The following is a 22,091-nucleotide window of genomic DNA, read 5'->3' on the forward strand; positions in this document are numbered from 1 at the left end:
TCTCTCATATAAATTTTTCTGGCCCAACCATTCCTCAGCTCAGCCAATCAGAACAAACAAAAATTCCCTCTATTTTAAAAAATCTCTTCCCCCGCAAAAAAAATCAACTGTCAAAATGCTAAACCCAATGTGAAACAAGAATGAACAACAGCCTTCTCCATGCACAGGGATTTGCAATCACAGAAACCCTGTTTTCATTATTGCAGAGATTTTAGGAATATTAATGCAATATATAATTCATTCATAATACAAAGGCTATTTACAGAAAGAAGAGGTTTGGGAATATTAATAAAAATAAAAGGAAAGAAAAGGTTTTATTTATTTATTTATTGTTAAATTTATATACCGCCTTTCATTAAAATAATCACAAGGCAGTTCACATAGAAAAAGTAAAAACAAGACTATAAAAATTACACAATTAAAATATGTGTATCTACAGCCGCAGAAGTTAATATTTATTATTTACTTAAAATATTTATACCCGGCTCCTCCAGTGTATTTCTGCTCGGGGCAGCTCACAACAATAAGATAAACACCGATACAATAAAAGTAATAAAACTAACTAAATTTTTTAAAGAGTCAGATTAAAAACCACAATTATTAGGTTCAAATTAAAACTGAAAATTATAAAAAGCTAAAGAACCTACCAGATATAACAAAACAATAATGGAGCATTAAAAAGCCTCCTTAAAAAGGTGTCTTTTGAGATTTATTTAAAAACACTGAGGGAGGGAGCATGGCGAAGCTCTTCAGGGAGTCCCATTCACTTCTCATGCCAAACTGCCCACTTGTACAGTGTTCTTCACTGTAAGGCCTTAGGGGCAGTGGTGAACTTCTTCAGTGCTAAATGTGGTCCTCTGACTGATTTTGGGGGGGGGACTGTGTGAAACTCTGGTCAAAGCTAAATACTCTGCACAGTCTCCCTGACATCATGCGAAGATGATCGTTCTCACCGTGCAGTGCTGAGCTTTGCCCAGCACCATGTGTGTGGTGTTTTTGGGTTTTTAAAAATTCCTTTAAGAGAAACAGAACCCTCTTGAGTAGGGATGTGCAGAACAGTTTGGGGTTGGAATGTTCTGAATGGGAAATAGGCTATTTCGAGTGTTCTGATTTCAGAACAAAACATCCTTCAAATTGAGGGCCTGTTTCGAGCTCGAAACAGAATGACCCTGTTCTGATTTTGAACTCTCAAAATGTTCTGAGCGCCATTTTGGCTCTTCCCGCCTCTGCACACATGCGGCAGCCTTTTGCATGGTCAGCACCACCATGCAAATGGCTGCCGCACATGTTCAGAAGCCAGAAGAGCGCCATCTGGGAGTCCAAAATGACGCTTGGAATGTTGCAACTTGTAATGGGGCCATTCTGCCAGAACAACTGGCTAGACCAGTTGTTCCTACAGAATGATCCAGGGCATTTGCGTTCCATTCCAAGCTTCTTAAGAGAGGGCTCAGGCTCTCTCAAAGGTCCCTCCTAGTCCTGAGCAAAGTACAGAGGTCAGCATAGTGGGAAATGACTCTCATGTGGAAAGGTTATTATTATTATTTTTTGCCAAAGTGGCCCCTGCTTGAAACATAGTGAAGATCTATTTGCGTGCGTCCAATCATTTCTTCTGTGATTGGCTGCCAGAACAAAGCCTCTGGATTGGCCAAGTCTGTTATAAATAATAGTAGTACTTTGGCAGGAAGGCTAGAAGATTTTAAGTCTTAGTTGGTGTTTCTGGCTTTCTTCTGCGTCTTTCAGAGATGTTGCTGCTAGCAGCATTAGTAGTGCCGAAGTGAGGAGAACAAGTACCTCCAGGAAAGAGGCAATAGCCAGTGCATGGGCTGGGACGGTTTTAGTGGGACCCTGTGGTGCCACACACACACTGGTTTCTCTCAGAATGCCAGACATTATCAAATACATTAACAAAATGAAGTGTGATAAAGCACTGCCTGTTCCAGTTATCTCTTTGTATTATAGAGTAAGCACTTCAGAAAACAGTTACAGGGATGGACTGAAGTCTGGCAAGCTTGCCTTATCATGAAAGGCTTTGGGTACTCAATGCAACTCACTTATCGTAGGGGGAGGATAAAGCAGCCTTGCCAGTTGGATGACTTTTTAGGGAAAAGCTACCTGAAATTTACAAGATTCTCTACTGGGGCATGTCATGGTCACCATTTCTAATCTGGACTTTCTATTTATGGAAGATAGACCCTTCTTCCCTCCCCTCATGTTAGTTGAAAGTTTGATCTCTTTTTGATGGGCCATCTTTTCGCCTCTGGGCAGACTCTTTCCTGGGAGGGTCATGTCCAAAGAGTACAGTCATGGATGCCTCACCGATTAGAAGGCGTGGCTGTGTAGGGGAAGACAGAGGCAGAAGAAGAGAACGCATTCACCATTCCCTCTTTGGACCAAGGTAGTCCTTTCACAGCATCCTTCACATACTGCTACCCTCCTCAGAGTTGGAGACCTCTTGGGGGCCTGCCATGATCCTAGGGTTGCCAACTCTTTTGCTGGCCCCTGCTCCTGTGCCTTTAACAGTGTTGCCTTTAGCAGATGATGATGCTTTTTTCTGTACTGCGAAAAGCTTTGCATGTTGATTTCTGCCGATGAAACTACCGTTAAAACACAAGAGAAAGCCAATTCATTTTTTTTAACATGAGAATTAGAAATGTGATTATTATTTTTTAAAATCCAATTAAAAATTTTAAAATCTTATTTTTAAAACAAAACACCCCATCATTTTTTATCCACCCTGGTCCACAGGTGTGCACATTAAAGAGGGGAAAAGAAGATATTAAATCCAGAGCAGAAGATGGTGCAAAGCATGTACAAGATTGTTTATTTTCCTTGCTGTACCTTTGCAAGTACAGAAAATCTGACATTTTCATTAGCAGAGGAAGGTACCCCACCCACGAGAGGCCTGCACTTGTGGCTTGCCAAGCAGAACACAGCCCAGCAGCTGTGTGTTGTGGACTGGGAGATGCTGAGCAAACAGGGACGGCCCAATGTATTGTGGCACCTGAAGCAAGGTGCCAAAGCTGCCTTGCCCATGCGGCCAGCCTCTTTTAAAAACTGACCCTTGAAAGTGGCACAGGGGGCAAGGAGGAGGGGAGGTTGCCAGCAGCCTCCTCCTCTCTCCTGCAAGCTTTGCAAGGAGTGGGAAAGTCCTTCCTTGCAAAGCTTGCAAGGGTCCGTTCAGTTTCAAAGAGCTGCTCCAGTGTCAGCTGCATTGGGCCTCATGCTGCCCTGCTGGTGCTCCAATTAAAATATCTGTTGCCAGAGGCGGCTGCCTCATCTCACCTCATAAAAGGGCCACCCCAGTTGACAAACCTCTGCTGTCTGTTTTTGCAGTCTGTGGAAGGCAGAAGGTTTTGTTTGGCCCTTGGTGATCCACCATACATATTTTTAGACTGTGAGTCCTATGGGAACAAGAAACCATCTTCTCCTTCTTATCCTTATTCTTTTTTTCTAAGTAAACCACTTTGAGAACTCTTTTGTTGAAAAACAATTTAAAAAAAATACTTAGCTGGTGGTCTGCATTGAGCTTGGTGGACCACAGTTGTGGAGACCTGTAACACAGGGCAATTGGCTCTAGTTTTCTCTGCCTAATTACCCATTAGGCAGAAAAAAACGATCAGTTACCAGACATGTTGAGGTTAGCCAATGGTTGGCTGTGCAAAACTGGGAAGGAAGTACCTTGGTGGTGGCTGTGCTGGAGGTAGAGCTAGTATCTTGTTCAAATAGCCCAGTTAGCGAATACATATCAGATGTGGAGAAGTCTCTTGTGTCACCATGGCTAGAACAGGATGTTGTTATATGAACCGCCTTCAGCCTTCTTTGCACCTCCATCTAAAACTGTCGGGATGCCGCCTTACCTGGTTGCTTGCATGGCCCTGTGGAGTCCAGCAGGTAGCATGGCATCCCTCATTGGGTCTTTTGTCTTCCCCTGAAGGGAGTGGGGTGAAAATTGTTCCAGGCTGATCGGGTCCTGGTGGGGTTGAGCATGCAAGGCAGTGAGAGCTGCAGAGAACAGTTCCAGTGGGACAGCTATTTTGGGCATAGCAGGAAGTGAGGTCAGGGAGGGGGCAAGGCTTGGAGTAGGCTTTAATCCCCATCAACTCTGTACTGGGCCATTTAAAGCCAAGGCAGGCAATGATGAGGGCTGCTCTTGAGCGTGGGAGCCAGAAGTTTCCCTGGAGAGGGAACCGGCTGGATACAGCAAGCCAGGAGGAGGCTGAGGTGATGAAGTAACCTCCTCCCCTGGCCTACTCTGAGGCTGACCTTATCTGTTCCCATCCTGTAATTCTGGGTTCAAGAAAGGCCAGGAACATACCTCCTCCCCCTTGGAGCTTTACAAAAACCAAATATTGTGATTGAAATATGGGTGGCAATGTGTTACGCTACTGGTGTGGTCCCTGTGGAAGCTCACTCTGCTTCATGTGGAATATATTAAACCACCAGTCAGGGGTTGTGTCTTAAGCCAGATAATTCTGCTGCATTAGCTTGCTTTTCCCCTGGAGATATATGAAAGAAGGCTTAACAACACTGATTGGAAACTAGCTATCTATTCATCCTACTCCAAAAAACTCATTGGGGGAAGTTTTTCCTGAGTAGGATGAATCAATAGCTAGTTTTCAATGGATGTTGTTAAGACTTCCTTCATATATCCCTCTTCCCATAGATCCCATAGGGATCCTGAAGGGTACCCAGCTTCAGGAAATATGGACCACTGATAAATGTTGGCCCCATTCACATTGTACCTGCATTCAAATGTCTGTACACACTTACATGTTTTTGTGTGAATGACTATTCCTGCATTCGTTTTCAATGTGAACCTGGTTATAGCCCCCCTGAAATGCTGGATATAGATAGGAAGGGTACTACTGTACATGCGCTGAAGAGAATGTCTGCATAACTGAATTTGGTACCTGTGTATCAAATGTGTACCTGTGTACGTTGTACATAGATTGTACAGGTCTGGAACATAACATGTGAACAGGCCAACAGTATTGTTTGTTTGTTTGTTTGTTTACAGAGGCACTCTTACCCCTGGACCTTGGGGCTCTGGTCTGTGGCCTCTAAGGTCCAGGGGGCCTCTAAATGTCCAGGGGGGCCCCACTGCTCCGATCTTTTACGTAATTTTAACTACCATGTGTGCGGCCGGAGGGTGGAGGGTCAGCCGAGCAGGGCTCACACCCACCCCCGTGGCGGCAGGCAGAGTGGCCATTGGGCCTGTCTGCCTGGCCCAGAGGTCCTTGAGAACTGCGAGGCACTACAGCGTGCCTGCATAGTTGGAATAGATCGCCACAAGTCCGTGACACATACATGGCGGCTAAAATTATGGAAAAGATTGGAGGTTTGGTGTGGAGGGACCATGGTGGGAGGCTTCTTTTCTTTTTTTACGATGGGGGCCTTGTGGCGGCGTGTGTGTCTCGTGGCGGGAGGCCTCGCGGTGGGGGGTTTCTGGGCTCCAAAATTACCTAGGTGCATCACTGTTTATTTATTTATTCTTACATTTATATCATTAGAGGGAACCCAGGAGACCTGGGTTCAAGTTTTCACTCAGTCCCAAAGCTTACAGGCTTTGGGCCAGTCAGACCCTAAGTCTTTTGGAGGAAATTTGTGTGACACAAATAGTTATCTTGGTGTTGGCTGCCCACATTTTTGTTGTTATTGTTACCCTGCACTTTTAACAGCACCCTGATGACGTTTTCTCATCACTTAATTTTCACACCATGAAAAACTTTACTTAGGGTTTGGCCAGAGTTCCACCCCAGCCAGGACCTGGGCTAGAACCTCAGCTTCCAATTGGGGTGAAAACATGTCTGAACACTAGTGCATTCCAGTAGTTCCGAGCCAGAAATAGCAGGAGAGGGACATATTGTGGACTCTAATGGGGGTTGCTACCCTCCAGGCAATGACCTCAGAACTCTGGGCTGTGTAAGAGAGAGCAAGCAGGTTCGGCCACCTGTTATCTCTATCTTCTTGTCTCTTTGCTGTCTCTTGCCTCTCATAGGCCTCCTGGCTGAGCATCGAGAGACTTTCCTTACTCAGATTCTCTGGCCCTCTGATTGTTCTGCTCCTTGGCCAGGTCTTTAGATACTTCCTGACAGCTGGAGCTTTCCCAGACAGCAGGCTTTACTGAGAGGCTTCACTGCGAGTTCAAAGTTGCCCCCCAAAACTGATGCAAAAAGTGGATTTTTTTTTACCCTGGATATAATCCGAGCTACAAAAAAAACCTGAATCGTGTGTGAAGTGCTCCTCAAAAGCTCACAGGGACTATGGGAGTAAATTTGGCCAATATGTGAATACACACCTCCATTCCGGAGGAGATGCACACTAAAAGGTGGGTGCTCTCAACTCCTGCCTGTAGGCTTCCAGCGGAATCTGGTGGGCCACTGTGCGAAACAGGATGCTGGACTAGATGGGCCTTGGGCCTGATCCAGCGGGGCTGTTCTTATGTTCTTAGATGACCAAGGGTTTGATGCAGTGGATGGCAGCTTCCTGTTCCTGTGACTGGAGAGACCACTGTTTGACCCTTGGGACATCTTCATGGAAAGCTTGTGCTCTTCCGCTGAGATACGGGCCCTCCTGTGGCATTAAGGTGGCTCAGAAAAAGCATTTGTTTAGAGAAGTAGATTTTGATGGAGATGCTTGGAAATGAAGAAATTGACCTCAGAAACAGAAAACAGGAGGCTGTTTCAACTGTATTACCATTTGACCAAGAGATGGCCTTTAAGATGGTCTGGAAGTCACAAACAGCTCTTTCTGTTGCCATAAAAATGTCTAACATAGGCGGCTCGGCAGCTATAAATAGTGTGTATTTAGGCCCAAGGTGAATTTCAAGCAAAAGTATTTTTGACTGCACACATTGTTTAGAATAGGAAATTCTTCTAATACCCCATTTTCCATTCTCAATGTTGTTGGCATTCTCCCACCCATTTGCTTTCAGTCTCTTTCTGCAAGATTCCAGATAAAAGCCAATCTGCTCAAGAGGCAGACTTGAATGTCTCTCTGTATAGTTATTTCAGACTGCTAATTTTGGCCTTTTGGAACTCCATGGGAATTCAGCACATGTTGGATTAGGGGGGCTATCAGAATGTCAACAAGATAGCTTGCAAAAGCTGTCACCAGGAGGAGGATAATGTTTCTGAAGCACAAGGATCATTCAACTAATGCACCACTTAGAACAGCAGCGGCCAATCTATTTCATACTCCCATAGAAAAAATATTCTGCTATTTGGCAACTTTGTGCAAATGGCTGCTTGTGCTGAATATTTGTAGCAGCACATCCTACTAGAATGTGCTTGTAATAAGCAGTAATAAGAGGTAAAGGGTTGACTGGTATCTCTCTGGTGGAGTGCCCCAAGATTTTTAGGAAAGGCCCTGAGTGGTGTGGACCAGGGAGTCTCAATGTTGGGTCCCCAGATGTTATTGGACTTCAGCTCCCATCATCCCCAGTCCCAGTGGCCTTTGGTTGGGGATTATGGGAGTTGAAGTCCAATAACATCTGGGGACCCAACGTTGAAAATCCCTGGTGTAGAACACTGGTTCCCAACTTGGGAGCTTCCAGATGTTGCTGAACTATAACTCCTATCACCCCCATCTGCAGTCTATTGTGGTCGGGGTTGATGGGAGTTCTAGATCAGCAACATCTGGAGTATCACTGGTTGGCAGGGTCGGCTCTTACCAGTAAGCAGAAGATGCGCCGCATTGGGGCGCAGTCTGCAGGAGGGTGTCAAGCTGATGATAGCTCCTTTAATAAATAAATAAATTCCAGCCACCACACGGCTGAGGAGATGGCTACGGGGGTGCATGTGTGTCCTACTGCCTACACCTCCCCACCAGCGGTGGGAGCGACTGAACAAGAGCAACGCTGTGGCCTGCTGTTTGGCCCGGCGTCACTTCCCAGTTGCAAAGCGCACCTGTACAGTAAAGTCTATTAAGTATCTCGCAGTTAGGAAGTGACACCGGGCCAAGCAGCAGGCCACAGCATTGCTCTGATGTCTTCTGCCGCTGCCAGGGGCAGGAGTGTAGAAGGACACATACACACCCCCACAGCCATCCCCTCGGCCATGCGGCGGCTTGAATTGTCAGGAGGCGGTGAGAAGAAAATGGCACCAGACACAGTGATGACGGAGGAGGTGGCCGGCGGCCCCACAAGGGAGCCCTGCTGCGGGCGGGCAAAAATGGCAGGGAGGAGGGAGCCCGGTGGGGAGAGAAAGTGCTGCGGGGGGTGGGGGATTGCCTGTGACAGGAGGACGACGGGGAACGGACTCTCTTTTTCTCACCAAGACTGCTCCATTATCTTAAATACCCAGGGCTTAAGCTGTGTAGGGCTTTATAGGTTATAACCAGCACCTTGTATTTTGCCCAGAAGCGTATTGGTAGCCAAATAGCTCTTTAAGTATAGGAGTAATATAATTATAATTATATTATATACATATTATGCACATAATTAAGTAAAATTTTGAATGCACACTAATTGTATTTATTTTGAATTTTCATTTTTTACTATAGCTGGGGGGGGGGGGAGGCGCTCAACAGAATGTTGCATCAGGGCGCCAGATCCCCCAGAGCCAGCCCTGCTGGTTGGGAATCCCTGACCTAGCCTTACGAACTACTGGAAGCTGAATGTGTGTAGGCCTCAGAACCTTCTTCTGGGAATAGGAGAGTACAACAGCTCTGCTATGGTTGGCTGCCAGGAGAAAGCCTCTGAATTGGCCAAATCTATTACAAATAATAGGAACCCTCACCTGGCTAATAGGACAGTATCTCCTACAGTTTGCACTTTAGTTTTTCTAGACTCAGTGACTGATCTCAGGAGCCCTGGACTGGAGGGAACACAAATTCCAGTCTAGTTTGAGGAATGGCTCTTATTTCTTTATTTAATTTTATTTTCTTTAAAATATTTCTATACCGCCCGATACTTGCATCTCTGGGTGGTTTACAATTAAAATCATTTAGATATTAAAATCATTACCATTAAAATCATTTAAAAACCCAACATTAAAAATATTAAAACTATAAATCTAATTAAAAGCCTGGGTAAACAAATATGTCTTCAGCACCTTTTAAAAAGTTGCCAGAGATGGGGAGGCTCTTATTTCAACAGGGAGTGCATTCCAAAGCCCATGGGCAGCAACAGAGAAGGCCTGTCTCCGAGTAACCACCAGACGAGCTGGTGGTTCTGTAGACACAACCGTAGACATACCTCTCCAGAAGATCTCAATGGGTGATAGGGCTCATGGCGAAGAAGACGGTCTCTAAATACCCAGGGCCTAAGATGTTTAGGACTTTATAGGTAATAACCAGCACCTTGTAATTTGCCTGGAAATGTATCAGCAGCCAGTGTCACATTTCAACGCAGGAGTCATATGGTCTCTCCAACACGACCTCCAACCTGTACCAACTGCAGTTTCTGGACTACGTACAAAGGCAGCCCCACATAGAGCGCATCGCAGAAGTCCAGTCTGGAGGTTACCAGCATATGTACCACCATTCTGAGGTCGTTCATATCAAGAGATTACATTATATAATTTCTTCAGGTATCCACAGTTTAGGCTCGCTCTCGGCCTTTAAGACAGCCCTAAAAACTTATTTGTTTGGCCTAGCCTTCCAGAGTTTGTAAAGTGTTTTTTTTTAAGTATTTTAATTGGTTTTAAATGGTTTTAATTGTTTTTGAATTGCTTTTATATTGTTTCTAGCACTGTGTTTTGAATTGTGTGTTTTTATGTCTTTTTAAAGTTGTTGTACACCACCGAGAGCCTTTGGATGGGGCAGTTTATAAGTGTAATACATACATACATACAACATACATACATACATACATACATACATAATAAATTACTGTCTGAAGTGCCCAGAAATTGCTTAGGAGCCATAGATTTCCTCCTTCAAGAGTGAGTTGTTTCCTCCTCCTTTTGTGTGTGTTGGTCCATCACCTACCTGCCCTGGCTTGCTTGCTCTCTCCTCCCCCTGGCTGTATCAGTCCATCTCTTGCCTAAGCCAGACGGATGTGACATGGAAGAGGAGTGAACAAGCAAGGTAGTGCCTCTGCTACCTGCTTTGGAGCGAAGGGCATTGCTGGGGGCAAGGGCCAAATCTGCCTCTCCATGGACAGGGCAGTCTCTGGGTGGGGATGCGGCCATAGCTCAGTAGCAGAGCACCTGCTTTGCATGCAGAAGGTCCCAGGTTCAAGCCCTGGCGTCTCCAGATTGGGCAGTGGTCTTTATTGTTGAGGTGGCAGGGGCTGCTGGCACCCCTTCCCCAACATGCATCCTTCTGCTGTGGCCCTGTGCTTGGCCCAGCAGTCCTAAAGTACTTCCAAGCATCCTCTGCAGCATACAGTGTCTTTGCAGAGATGCACAAGTGCTCCTTGGTAGAGAAGTTGGCATGGGAAGGATTCCTTGCTGCTAGCAAGTTTCAAAGTCTCTGGCTCAGGGCAGTTGCCATGCGTGGGGCGGCTGCAGTCTCAGGAATATTCCAGGTCCATTCCCTGATTATTCAGCTGCTACTGAAAAAACAGAATCAATCTCTATCTCTTTTACTTTTAAGGACATAAGGATAAGTGTGCAGACAGTATTCTACCCAAATGCTCAGTAAGAAATGATGCAATGAAATAATGCTAAACGTTTTAGGCTACCTGTACACGTTTGTCTTCTCATTCTTCTGCAACGGTTTCTCCCCTCCCTAGGCCCTGCCCTCCTCACATAATTCCTGGCTACAGGCCTGCTGCAGGAGCTTTAAACCAGTCCTTTAACACAAGAGCTGCTAGCATGGTGCCAGCCAGGAACAGGGGCAGCCCAAGGTATTGTGGTTCCTGAGGTGAGGTGAGGTGCCAAATGGATAGGGCCACTGTGGGAAGAACACCGGTATGCATGCATGCAGAAGGTTCCCAGTTCCTTCCCTTGCAGCATCTCCAGATAGGGCTGGGAGGGACTCCTGCCTACAACCTTGGAGAAGCTGCTGCCAGTCCGTGTAGACAATACTGAGCTAGATGTACTAAGGGTCTGACTCAGTATATGGCAGCTTCATTTTCCCCTTATGTTCCTTAACTAACCCTTGGAGACGTTGAAAGTGGTACAGGAGGCAGAGAGGAGGAAAGGTTGCTAGTAGCCTTCACTTCTCTCCTTGTGCTTCTTGCAAGGTTTGCAAGGAGTGGAAGGAAATGTGCTCTTTGTGAAGTTTGCAGGGATCAGATTGGCCCCCAAATCTTGCTACTCTGCCAGTGGCCCAGTAATCTGTCCCCTAGGCAACTGCCTCACCTTGTTGGATGAAAGGTCCGCACTGACCAGGACCACAGATCCCTGTTGTGCTGTGTGTGTTGCAACTGAGGGTGTGCTTTTAAAAGAAGTGGAATGTTGCACAGGTAAGCAGTTTTAGCTCCCCTAGAGTTGCATTGAAACCCGGCCTTAGAATGCTCCCCCCCCCAGCCCCTCTTCATCGGGCTTGAACTCTAGCATTATTTATTTGCTGACAGGAAAAGTCTTACTCCTGGTCTCAGAGTGTCTTTAAAAATCTGTGAAGGGTCAAATGCAGTGCTAACCGTACTGGTGATTAAAAAGCACCAGAGGTTCGCGTGGAGTCTCTCAGCAAAGCTCCATGTTGCAATGAACTTTAGCCCTCATGGCAGAAGCCTGCAACGACTGTTAGGAGGGACATAAAGATAGCCTTCAAATTGTGCCAATGGGAGTTAGCTTCCAAGGAAGCCTTAATTTCCCCTTCCTGTTTTGCAAGGACTTTGTGCGTAAAGAAAAATGGCTTGGTTGCCTCCAGATTGCAGAGAGCCCAGTTGGGACCCTGGATTCAAATGTTTTGTCAGCTCTTAAAGGATCTGCGTTGAGCTTTCACTTCCTTTCTTCAGCTCTCATTAGAGGAATCTGTACTAAAACCAATGCCAAAATCATTACAGTGAAGGCCACGGTCAGAAAGATTATGGGCCATGGCATCATCTCATCTTTCCTAGGCAGCACGTGTGCACCATATGTCCTTGTGCATTCTTCTAACAGCAAGTAGAGTCCCTGTATTCTTCTAGTCATGAAAAGCAGGCATGGATGCTTTTTACATCGCTAGTTTCCCCCCCATTTGGTCTCATTCAGGCCTGAGAGAATAGTCAGCTAACTTGCATAATCTTCGGTCTGAATTCTAAACCCATTTGTGAAGAACTCTTTTCAAGGTCAGCTGCTTTGAGTACTCTTCCAAGGCAGGAGTGCTGTGCATATCTTTGCCTGTGTGTGCTATGAACGCTTCTGGGACATCTCAAGGTATTGTGGTCCCTGAGGAGAGTTGCATGGTGCTCCCTTGCTATACTCTCCTGGGAGATATTCAGACATGGCTTCATGCTTCGGGGTATCCAAAGAGTGAATCTGCTTCGGAGTAGATTCGCAGCTGTTTAATTCGGGCGATTAGATGGGCCGTTCACATAGGGCCGGCTCTTGTCAGCATTCCCTGTGGATCTTTTTCCTCTGTGTGTTCCCACAGCTTGCTCTGGGTTTTTTCTCCAACCAGTCACACCCCAGAGGAGGAGGTGAGAGACCTTTTTTGCTTTCTTTTGTTGGTTTGACAGCTAGTTGCAGAAGACTGGTGCGACAAGTTGCCAAGCAGTCAGATCAGACAACAGAACGCTTACCCGAACCTACAGAATCTGACCCAGCTCTTTGCTGATTTTTATAATGAACTTGTGCTTGTGACTGCCTTCATCTCCTCATGTCCCCCCACCCCCTAGACCATTTAAGAGGCCATGGAAGTTTAAAATAGAAATAATTGCTGTCTCTCTGTGCTGAAGGAAAATGCAGCCACATGGAATCAGCTCAGACACAAAGGGCTCAGCTCAAACCTGTAGTCTCCATTGTCTTACATCAAACCTGTAGTCTCCATTATTAAGCTTCCAGGCATAGTTCAACAACATCTGCATATATAAAGCCTATGTTCTTATGGTGACCAGGCTTCAATAAGAGGAAGCCAGAGACTCATATGAATTAAAAGTAGCCCAAAGACTAGCATCCCTAGCTAGGCTCAGGAATTTCTCCCTCCACCTCCCCTTCTGGACTCCCCCCACTGAATTTCACCAAGTTGCCACAACCCCTCCCCCCGCCAGTGCTCGCTATTGCAAATCACTCAGAGCAGACCATACCCAACCCAGCTGTCAAACTCCCTTTCATTTAGCCTTGCAATAGTGCAAGTTTGGAAAAAAGCCAAATTACTGGCAATGGCCCCTCCACACATTGCGGGAGAAGCGGTGGGGCATACCAGAAAGCTCTGTTTTTCCAAAAAAAAGCTGCCTCAAATAGAGGATTTATTTTTTTTTTTACCCCCGACATAATTTGAGCCAAGCTAAAATGTACAGCAGTTATTTGGGGAAAAGCAGAACCTGGTGTGTACTGGTCCCTGATAGCTCGCAGGGACTTTGGGGTAAATCCAGCTGATATGTGGACTAGCACCCTCCACTCTGGAAGGGATGCGAGCTAAAAGCCATGTCCGTAAAAATCCCTGGTGAGGGCCAGGTGCTTTAAAAAACCACCCTTTGCAAGCTTTGAAAGTGTATGGGAAGCCAGTGGTGGGTGGTGCGGGTGCCGCCGGGGGTGGGTGGTGGGAGGCACCTTTAAGTTTAAGTTAGTTAGTAGATGCTTACGTCCCATACACCTCTGCACCTGAAAGCTTTTACCAGCCGCCCAGTACCTGCTGCAGCGGAGGATAGGCTCTGCCATTCAGCTAGCCTCCACACATGCATGGAGGCCATTTGCTGTCCGCGGAAATGGCATCTACCAGCTGAGTGGCAGAGCCGATCCTCCACCACAGCAGGTGCTGGACAGCATGCCGCTGCTGCAGTAAGAGCTTTCCAGTGTGGTGGTACGGGAGGGAAGCACCTACTAATTTAGACTTAAAGGTGCCTCTCAGTGACACCCCACCCTCCGGTGCCCACAGCCGCCGCCACTGTGTTTATTTATTTATCATATTTCTATACCGCCTGATATGTACATCTCATATGTACACAAGTTAAAATATTTAAAAGTTACAAAATACATAATGAAAACAATAGAATAAAATGAAATCGATATTAAAACAAGTTTTACAATGGTTAAAATTAATTCTAATTAAAAGCCTGTGAGAACAGGAGAGTCTTGAGGTTCTTCCTGAAAACAAGCAGAGAAGGAGATGCTCTTATTTCTGTAGGGAGCCTATTCCAAAGCCCCGGGGCAGCCACAGAGAAAGCTCAGTCATGGGTCGTTAAAAATAAAATTGAGTGTTAAAAATCTGTTGAGAACAATAGCAGTTAAAATATGATGACTATATTCAGAATTTCTTCTAAATAAATACCAAAAAATCAGCTAAACCTTTCCCCAACATAAACTGGTGTAAAAAGTAGTGCATTCAGATAATTTCAGAGGCAGCATTGTGCATGCAAAATTTGGTATCTGGGGGAATCAGCATGTTTGACTTTATATCTCACAAATACACCAACCAACCAACCAACTCTTCAAATTATATAATAGATGGATGGAGCAGAGGAAGAAGGCAGTCTTTACTGGCACAGGGGAGAGCCATTTGTATACAGAAGCTTTTCCTCCTATAAGAACTTGCTGGATTGTGGCAACTAATTGCAGTCCTCAGGGGTGTGTGTGTACACCAAAACTCAATGTGTGCTTGCTCAAACTTTCTCAGGTGTGTAGCACCTCCTAGTGCCAAGAATCAAGCTGATGATCATATTTAGTGGAGTCCAAAAGATGGCTTGTTGATTCCCCCACCCCGCACATGAGGGTAACTGCTGTACTCAAAAACCCCAAGGAGGCGCTAAGGGTGTGCATGCTCTTTTGGGGAATTTGCTGTTAAAAATATTTCTAAATTATCTACTGGCTTTTGAAAGGAAAGGAAAGTATCATCTCCTGTCTTCAATTAACTCTGTTAATGATTCCCAGAGGCTTACAGTATGTGTGGTGTTATTTAATTAAATCAGAGGAGACATGATTTGAACAAGACTCTAGTTTCACTTTGAAAGTTATTAAATAAACTGATATGGTTTTGTTCCACTGAGGTTCCTGGGAGCATCCGGTTAAATTTTAATCATGTGCAGCTAGTCAAATAGTGGCCCTTCCAAAAAAACCTGGAGGATAATAACTGGATATTTAAAAAAGATGGTATGCAAGATCATATCTAGAGGCTCTGAACCTGGTCTGTGCTTGAATGAAGAATACAGCTTTCACCAGATGAAAGAAGCTAAGGATCAACCCCACTACTGGGGCCAGTTTTGTGTGTTAGGCATGTGCTAGCTATGCATTGTTACAGCGGTGAAAGGGCATTGAATGGATATGGCCAGTGGTAGGGATGTGCACGAACCGAGGTTCATGCACTGGTTCGGTGCCACGGGGAGGGGAGCAGCGAGGCGAGCAGGAACTTTACAAAGGAAGAGAACAGGTCCTCACCTTCTCTCTGCCACCTCATGCAGTTTCCTGCCGCAGCGATGGCGCTTGTCCCAAGAACCCGCCCGTGGTGCTGGCATGCACGGACACCATGTGTGTCTGGGACCACACACAGGTGAGGTCCCTCCTTGCGGCACTGAACCAGTTCCGACTAACGTCGTGCACATCCCTAGTGAATGGCTGACACCCAAAGTTTCTGAATATTACTACTTGGGACTTACTTTGAAGGACTTCATCGGGAAAGACTGTGGCTCAGGGGAAGAGCATCTGCTTTACATGCAGAAGGTCCCAGGTTCAATCCCTGGCATCTCCGGTAGGGTTGGGAATATCCTTGGAGAGCTGCTGCCAGTCGGTGTAGACTTAGGGCTGTACAATTTTGGCCCTGCTGCAGATGCTAGCCTAGAAATCTCATCATTTTATTTATTTATTTGATTAATTGATTGATTGATTGATTGATTTGATTTGATTTGATTTGTATACCGCCCTTCCAAAATGGCTCAGGGTGGTTTACAGCATGATAAAAACAATTAAAACACATTAATCAGAATCAAACTATTAAAACACCATTAAACCAATTAAACAGCTAAAAGCCCTGGAAATCAGGGCAACAATTTAAAACAGTTTAAAACAGTCAGTCATTTAAAACCCTGGAAGGTCAGGCCAAACATCTCATCATCAGGCCAAACATCTCATCTCCACTACTAGCCACCGTGGCTGGGCATGATGGGAGTTGTAATCCAAAAACAGCTGGATGGCTGAAGTTGTGTAGCCCTGGTGTAGACAGTACTGAACTAAATGGGCCAGTGGTCTGACTTGGTAGAAGTCAGCTTCCTATGTAATCCTATGACTACTTGATTTCAATAGGACTGCTCAGGAGTAATTTAGTAATTTAGTTAATTCCAGAATTTTATGGACTGAGCAATCCATTGCCTAGCAAAGTTTTTCATATTTTTGCCCTCGAGGAAATTTTCCTCCATTTAATTAGCAGATCAAGACTCTTCTGTGCATCTGTTATAAGAATGCTTGTGCACTCACTGCAGAGAATTCTGGGCATATCCATAATGCTGCTAAGCATTTATATTGTGCTTTAAGGTGCTTCACGTAATACTATCTTAATACTTACAGCAATCCTGTGAGGAAATTCAGTATATTTCATGTGCATTCCTGTATGTGTTCTTTGCTCTTATTTATGTATATGTTCTGTGTGCGGTTTTTAAAATATATATATATATATATATATGTCACTTAGGGTAAACTTGCTAACACCTATATCCTGCTATGACACTCAAGATTAATCAGACACGCTTTCGGTGATCTCACTTCTGCACAATATTCAGGTGGGGAAGACACTCAGATAGGCAGTTACAGAATTTCATCCAAGTCAAAGAATACAAATCAGTAGCTGGAAAGGAAAGGGAAAGATATAATTGGAATCTGACCTATTCAAGTGAAGTTTAGGTCCAAACTGTGTGTTACATCATGCTTGTACTGGCCTCATGCAGTTTGTTTTTCATTATTTGAATAGCAGCCATTCGGGGAAAGTTTGGATTGGTACTGTGGACAGTGCAAAGGTTAAAGCTCTCCAACCTGCATCCTCAGTCCAGATATCTAACAAAAAATATCATTTGGCCCTAAGAAGGCCAGTTTCTTCCCGGAGATTGCCGGGAAATTTAGGACAGCAAATGGAAGTACTTTTTCACACAACGCATAATCAACTTGTGGAATTCTCTGCCCCGAGATGTGGAGACAGCCAATAACCTGGATGGCTTTAAGAAGGGTTTGGAGAACTTCATGGAGGAGAGGTCTATCAATGGCTACTAGTCGGAGGGCTGTGGGCCACCTCCAGCCTCAAAGGCAGGATGCCTCTGAGTACCAGTTGCAGGGGAGTAACAGCAGGAGAGAGGGCATGCCCCCAACTCCTGCCTGTGGCTTCCAGCGGCATCTGGTGGGCCACTGTGTGAAACAGGATGCTGGACTACATGGGCCTTGGGCCTGATCCAGCAGGGCTGTTCTTATGTACAGTGACCCACCAGATGGGAAGCCCACAAGCAGGAGATGTAGGCATGCCCTCTCTCTTGCTGTTACTCCCCTGCAACCGGTATTCGGAGGCATCTTGCCTCTGAGCCTGCCTCTGAGCCTATAGCCATCAAGACTAGTAGCCATTGATAGACTTGCCCTCCAAGAATTTGCCTAAACCACACTTAATTCCATAGATTAATTAGGTGCTGTGTGAGAAAAGTACTTTCTTATGTCTGTTCTAAATTTCCTGGCAATCAGTTTCATAGGGTGACCCCCTGGTTTTAGTGTTATGAGAGAGGGACTTCCTATCCACCCTTACAATGGCTGAGCAGCATTCAATTTGCAGAAGGATTTCACACTAGCACAAAATTGTTGTGATAGCTAGTTGTGTTACTTCTGGGCTTGTATTCCAGACTAGTCTTGCAGTACTATAAGCATGCTTTGTGGTTGTGCAGCAGTTGCACAACTGCGACATGCCTCTTTTATTCTAATGGGAACTTTTGTTAAAAAGTGCAATAGCATTCATGCGCAATAACCATTTTTAGAAGGACTAAGCCACCCACTTGCACTAGTGCGGCGGTGTTATCCCCACATGTGGCTTGTCATCTGGGTGCTGGCTGTTGCTATTAATCTCCAAATTTTAGTTTTCAAGTTCGTGCAGTAGAATTAGAGGAGGATATATATATTTTTTGTTAAACCAGGGATTGATTTACCGGATTTTGTATGGCAAGGGTTAATTTAATCCCCAAGTGGCAAAGTATGCAACTGGCAAAATCAACAAACCTTGTGAATTTCACAAAAGGTGCAAAATCTACTTGGCAACTCATTCCTGGGCACCAAGAGCTGACAAGGTGAAAAGACCTCTTATTTTTAGCTCTGTTCAATTACCATTTTTTAAATTTTTAATTCAGAACTTCTTCATAGAAACAATTTGTTGATAGAAACAAAGAAGGTTGGGGTTTTTTTTAATAGACTCTGCTAAATCCTGGACACTCGAACCCCCTCTGTCACTTGTGATGTCTGCGTAAAGGTGGTATATTTTTGCTGTGTGGGAACGTCATAAGAAAAACAGACAAATTTATCCATCCAAATAGACTGTGGTATTTATGCTGGAGCTCTTCCCATAGATCTGTTTCATATGCACTGAGGTTGGCAGAGAGGATACCTGTCCTGACCACTGAGGCCAGAATGAGATGTTACAGCAGATGGGTGGGCGGCTGCAAGCATCAGCAGTCTTGTCCTTTGCCTCCCCCAGCTAACACTGAATGATATAAAATGTGCTTTGTTGGTGTGCTGTGACTTTGCAGCCGATGGTGTGTGTGTGTGTGTGTGTGTGTGTGTGTGTGTGTGTGAGAGAGAGAGAGAGAGAGAGAGAGAGAGAGAGAGAGAGAGAGAGAGAGAGAGAGAGAGAGAAAGAGAGATATTACCACCACTTTAACATTGTGGCTGGAAGCAATCTAGTACAGATGAGCTAACACTGGTGTAATGCGCTCCCTCCCTGTGACCCACTTAGGCTTGCCACATTTTGGAGAGAATTCCTGGTCACAACCCTCAAAAGTTTTGGGGAGGGTTAAAACTTTACTTTTTTGACTGGGATTGGGAAAAGTGGTTAACAGTGGAGCTTGGCGGCTGTACTGCATATTTCCCCCATAGTGTTCTTTGCACAGGAAAGGGTTAAAAGATCATGGGGTTCTGGGAGCAGTTGTAGCTGAGGGTGGAGCTTCTGCACAGCTTCGTGTTTCATGTTATAAGAATAGTTGTGTGTTAAGCAAGGCTGGATTATGACATGCTGAGGCCCTAAGTTATGTGAAACCTAAAAGGCTTCATAACATTAAAAACACTCAGCTCTACCTTTCTGTGACATCTGACCCTAGGGAAGCAGTAGAAGTACTGAACCGGGGGCTGGAAGCAGTGATGGGCTGGATGTGGGCTAGCAAACTGAGGTTAAATTTGAACAAGATGGAGGTGCTGCTGGTCAGCAGAAAAGCCAATCAGCATAGGGTGATTCAACAAGCTCTGGATGGGGTTGTATTCCCCTTAAAGGAGCAAGTGTGCAGCTTGGGGTTTTTGCTGGACCCAGCTCTGCTTTTAGATGCTCAGGGGGTGGCCAGGGGTGCCTTTGCACAGCTTCGGCTAGTGCGCCAGCTGTGTCCCTTTCTCAAGAAAGCAGGTCTGGCTGCAGTTACCCACACCTTAGTCACATTGTGGCTGGATTACTGCAGTGAGCTTTCCTGGGGCTGCCCTTGAAGAATATTCGGAAACTTCAGTTGGTACAGAAGGCACCTGCCAGGGTTCTCTCTGGAACTGTTCACTCAGAGCATATTACATCTATCTTGAAGGAGCTGCCTTGGCTGCCAGTCTGTTTGCGGATCCAATTCAAGGTGCTGGTTATTACCTTTAAAGTAGGGATGTGCAAATTGATTTGGGTACAAATTGATTTGTACCCAAATCTATCTGATTCGGGTGATTTGAAGACAAAACAAATCACCCCTGTGGTCCATTGGCTAGATTTGGGTACAAATCGAATTGCGCCTGATTCAATTCAAATCGATTCGAGATTCGGATCCCTCCTATTAATTCCCCCAGGTTCCCAGCTTTCATTAAAAAAAAAAAAGTTAAGCCCTTGTCCTTGTAGAAGAGTTATGGAGCAAAATGTGTGGTCACTATTTTTCAAGTGTTTGGATTCTTCGGTGTATAATAACTTTCCCTCAATGAATCCCTATGAGGATTCATTACACACTTTCATTTCTTCTATTCATTTTGACTGTCTTTCCAACAGTGCAAACTGTCAACTGCCATGTGCCAACTACACCTCACTCCCACCCACAAGGCAGTGGGGTACTACTCAGTTTGTGGATTGCAGGCTTGTGGATTGCGGGCTTGTGGATTGCGGGGTAGTTGGAACATGAGATGCCACTAATTCCCCACCCCCACCTGCAAAGCAGTGGGGTCAAAATGAACAGAAGAAATGAAGATGTGTAATGAAGACCCCAAAGAATCTAAACACTTCAAAAATACCTAAAAAATAAACTGAGTACCCAAGTCTCTCTCTCTCTCTCTCTCTCTCTGTGCGCACGCGTGGTGTGTGTGTGTAGTTGGCACATGGCAGTTGACAGTTGGCACTGTCCAATGATAGTCAAAATGAACAGAAGAAATGAAGGCGTATAATGAATCCTCAAAGGGATTCATTATGAGGAAAAGTTAATATACGCCAAAGAATACAAACACTTGAAAAATAATGACTGCACATTTTGCTCCATAACTCCACTTCTACTTAGTTTGTTTTTTGTTTTTTAATGAAAGCTGGGGATCTGTGTTAGGGTTAGGATATGGCAACTTCAAATCCCCATTGTTTCCTATGGCAGAAATGTTCAAAATCAGTAAAAACTGAAAAAAATCATTAAAAATCAACCAAGTGTACCACAACCTTGAACTTTGGGTGGTAGGTGGCACCCATGGGGACCTACCCACCACCCAGATTTGGTGCCCCTAGGGCCTTCTTAAGTGGTCCGAATCCAAATCCAATCAAAGCAAATACAAATCAAATCTGGGGTGATTTGGAGGGGGTAAATTTGGATACAAAACAAATCAGGGGTGATTTGTTTTGGGCACCAATTAAATAAAAAAAATCAATTTGTGCACATCCCTACTTTAAAGTCCTTAATGGTTTGGGCCCTAGATACCTGAAGGACCGCCTGCTCCCAAGGGTTTCTGCCCACCCAACCAGGTCATTAGAGGGGCTTTTGGTCCATGTCCCAGTGGTGAGAAAGATCCTAAATGTCATGCATGCATGACAGGGCCACCTCTATGGTTGCCCCCAAGCTCTGGAATGCTCTCCCAGTGAATGTCCGCTCTTTGGCATCTGTGGCTTCTATTAAAAAACTACTAAGGGCCTTTTTATTTGTATAAATTGATAAGTTGGCAATGCAATATGCATAGTTAAGGTGACTCCCAAGTACTCCTTTAAGACCTTCAAATATATTATATAAAAACAGATGACAATACCTTGTAATCTGTTGTTACCTTTTAGCAACGTTTTAAAAAGGTATTGTCATCTGTTTTTACATAATACATTTGAAGGTCTTAAAGGAGTCCTTTTTATTTGTTCAGGCTTTTACCCTTTAGGGGCTCCCCGGTTTCTCAGTTCTCATGTTTCTGTTTGTCTTTTTTATGGTTGGGTGGGTTTTTTGGTATTTTATGGTTTTTAATGGTTAACTGATTTTAAGGGTTTAAATGTGATTTTTATGGAGTTTAATGTATTTTAACTTTTGAAAACTGCCTTGGGATGCCTTATGAAAGGCAGTAAAATAATGGATAGATAGATAGATAGATAGATAGATAGATAGATAGATAGATAGATAGATAGATAGATATCACTCGCCCCACCCCGGTTGCTGTGCTGCTCAGTTACATGATGACGGGCCTTGGTCTAAACCAGGCCCTAGTATAATAACATTTCAATATAATTTGTAGTTATAATTGTAAATTGTAAATTGCCCTGAGATTTCCAGTAAACTGAAGTAATGCATTGCACTAAAACCCCTGCTAACTTGGCAGAGGCACCTTTTAATCGTGGTGATTCTCTTTATTTAGCAGAGGGAGAGCAACTGGCCCTATCCACCATCAGCACAGTACCTCCAGTGACTGTTGCTGGTGTCTGTCTTATGTTTC

At 44.8% G+C, this 22,091-nt stretch overlaps 1 protein-coding gene and 1 non-coding gene across 15 annotated transcripts in view; both read left to right on the top strand.

Annotated features, from left to right (window-relative positions):
* CALD1 (caldesmon 1) overlaps window positions 1–22,091 on the top strand; it is a 306,807-nt gene that overhangs the window by 182,795 nt on the left and 101,921 nt on the right. The window lies entirely within an intron of this gene.
* On the top strand, window positions 15,640–15,714 carry TRNAV-UAC (transfer RNA valine (anticodon UAC)). The gene has a single exon. It is a non-coding gene; the product is annotated as a tRNA-Val (tRNA).

Source organism: Hemicordylus capensis, chromosome 5 (assembly GCF_027244095.1).
Source record: "Hemicordylus capensis ecotype Gifberg chromosome 5, rHemCap1.1.pri, whole genome shotgun sequence".
NCBI classification, from domain to species: Eukaryota; Metazoa; Chordata; class Lepidosauria; order Squamata; family Cordylidae; genus Hemicordylus; species Hemicordylus capensis.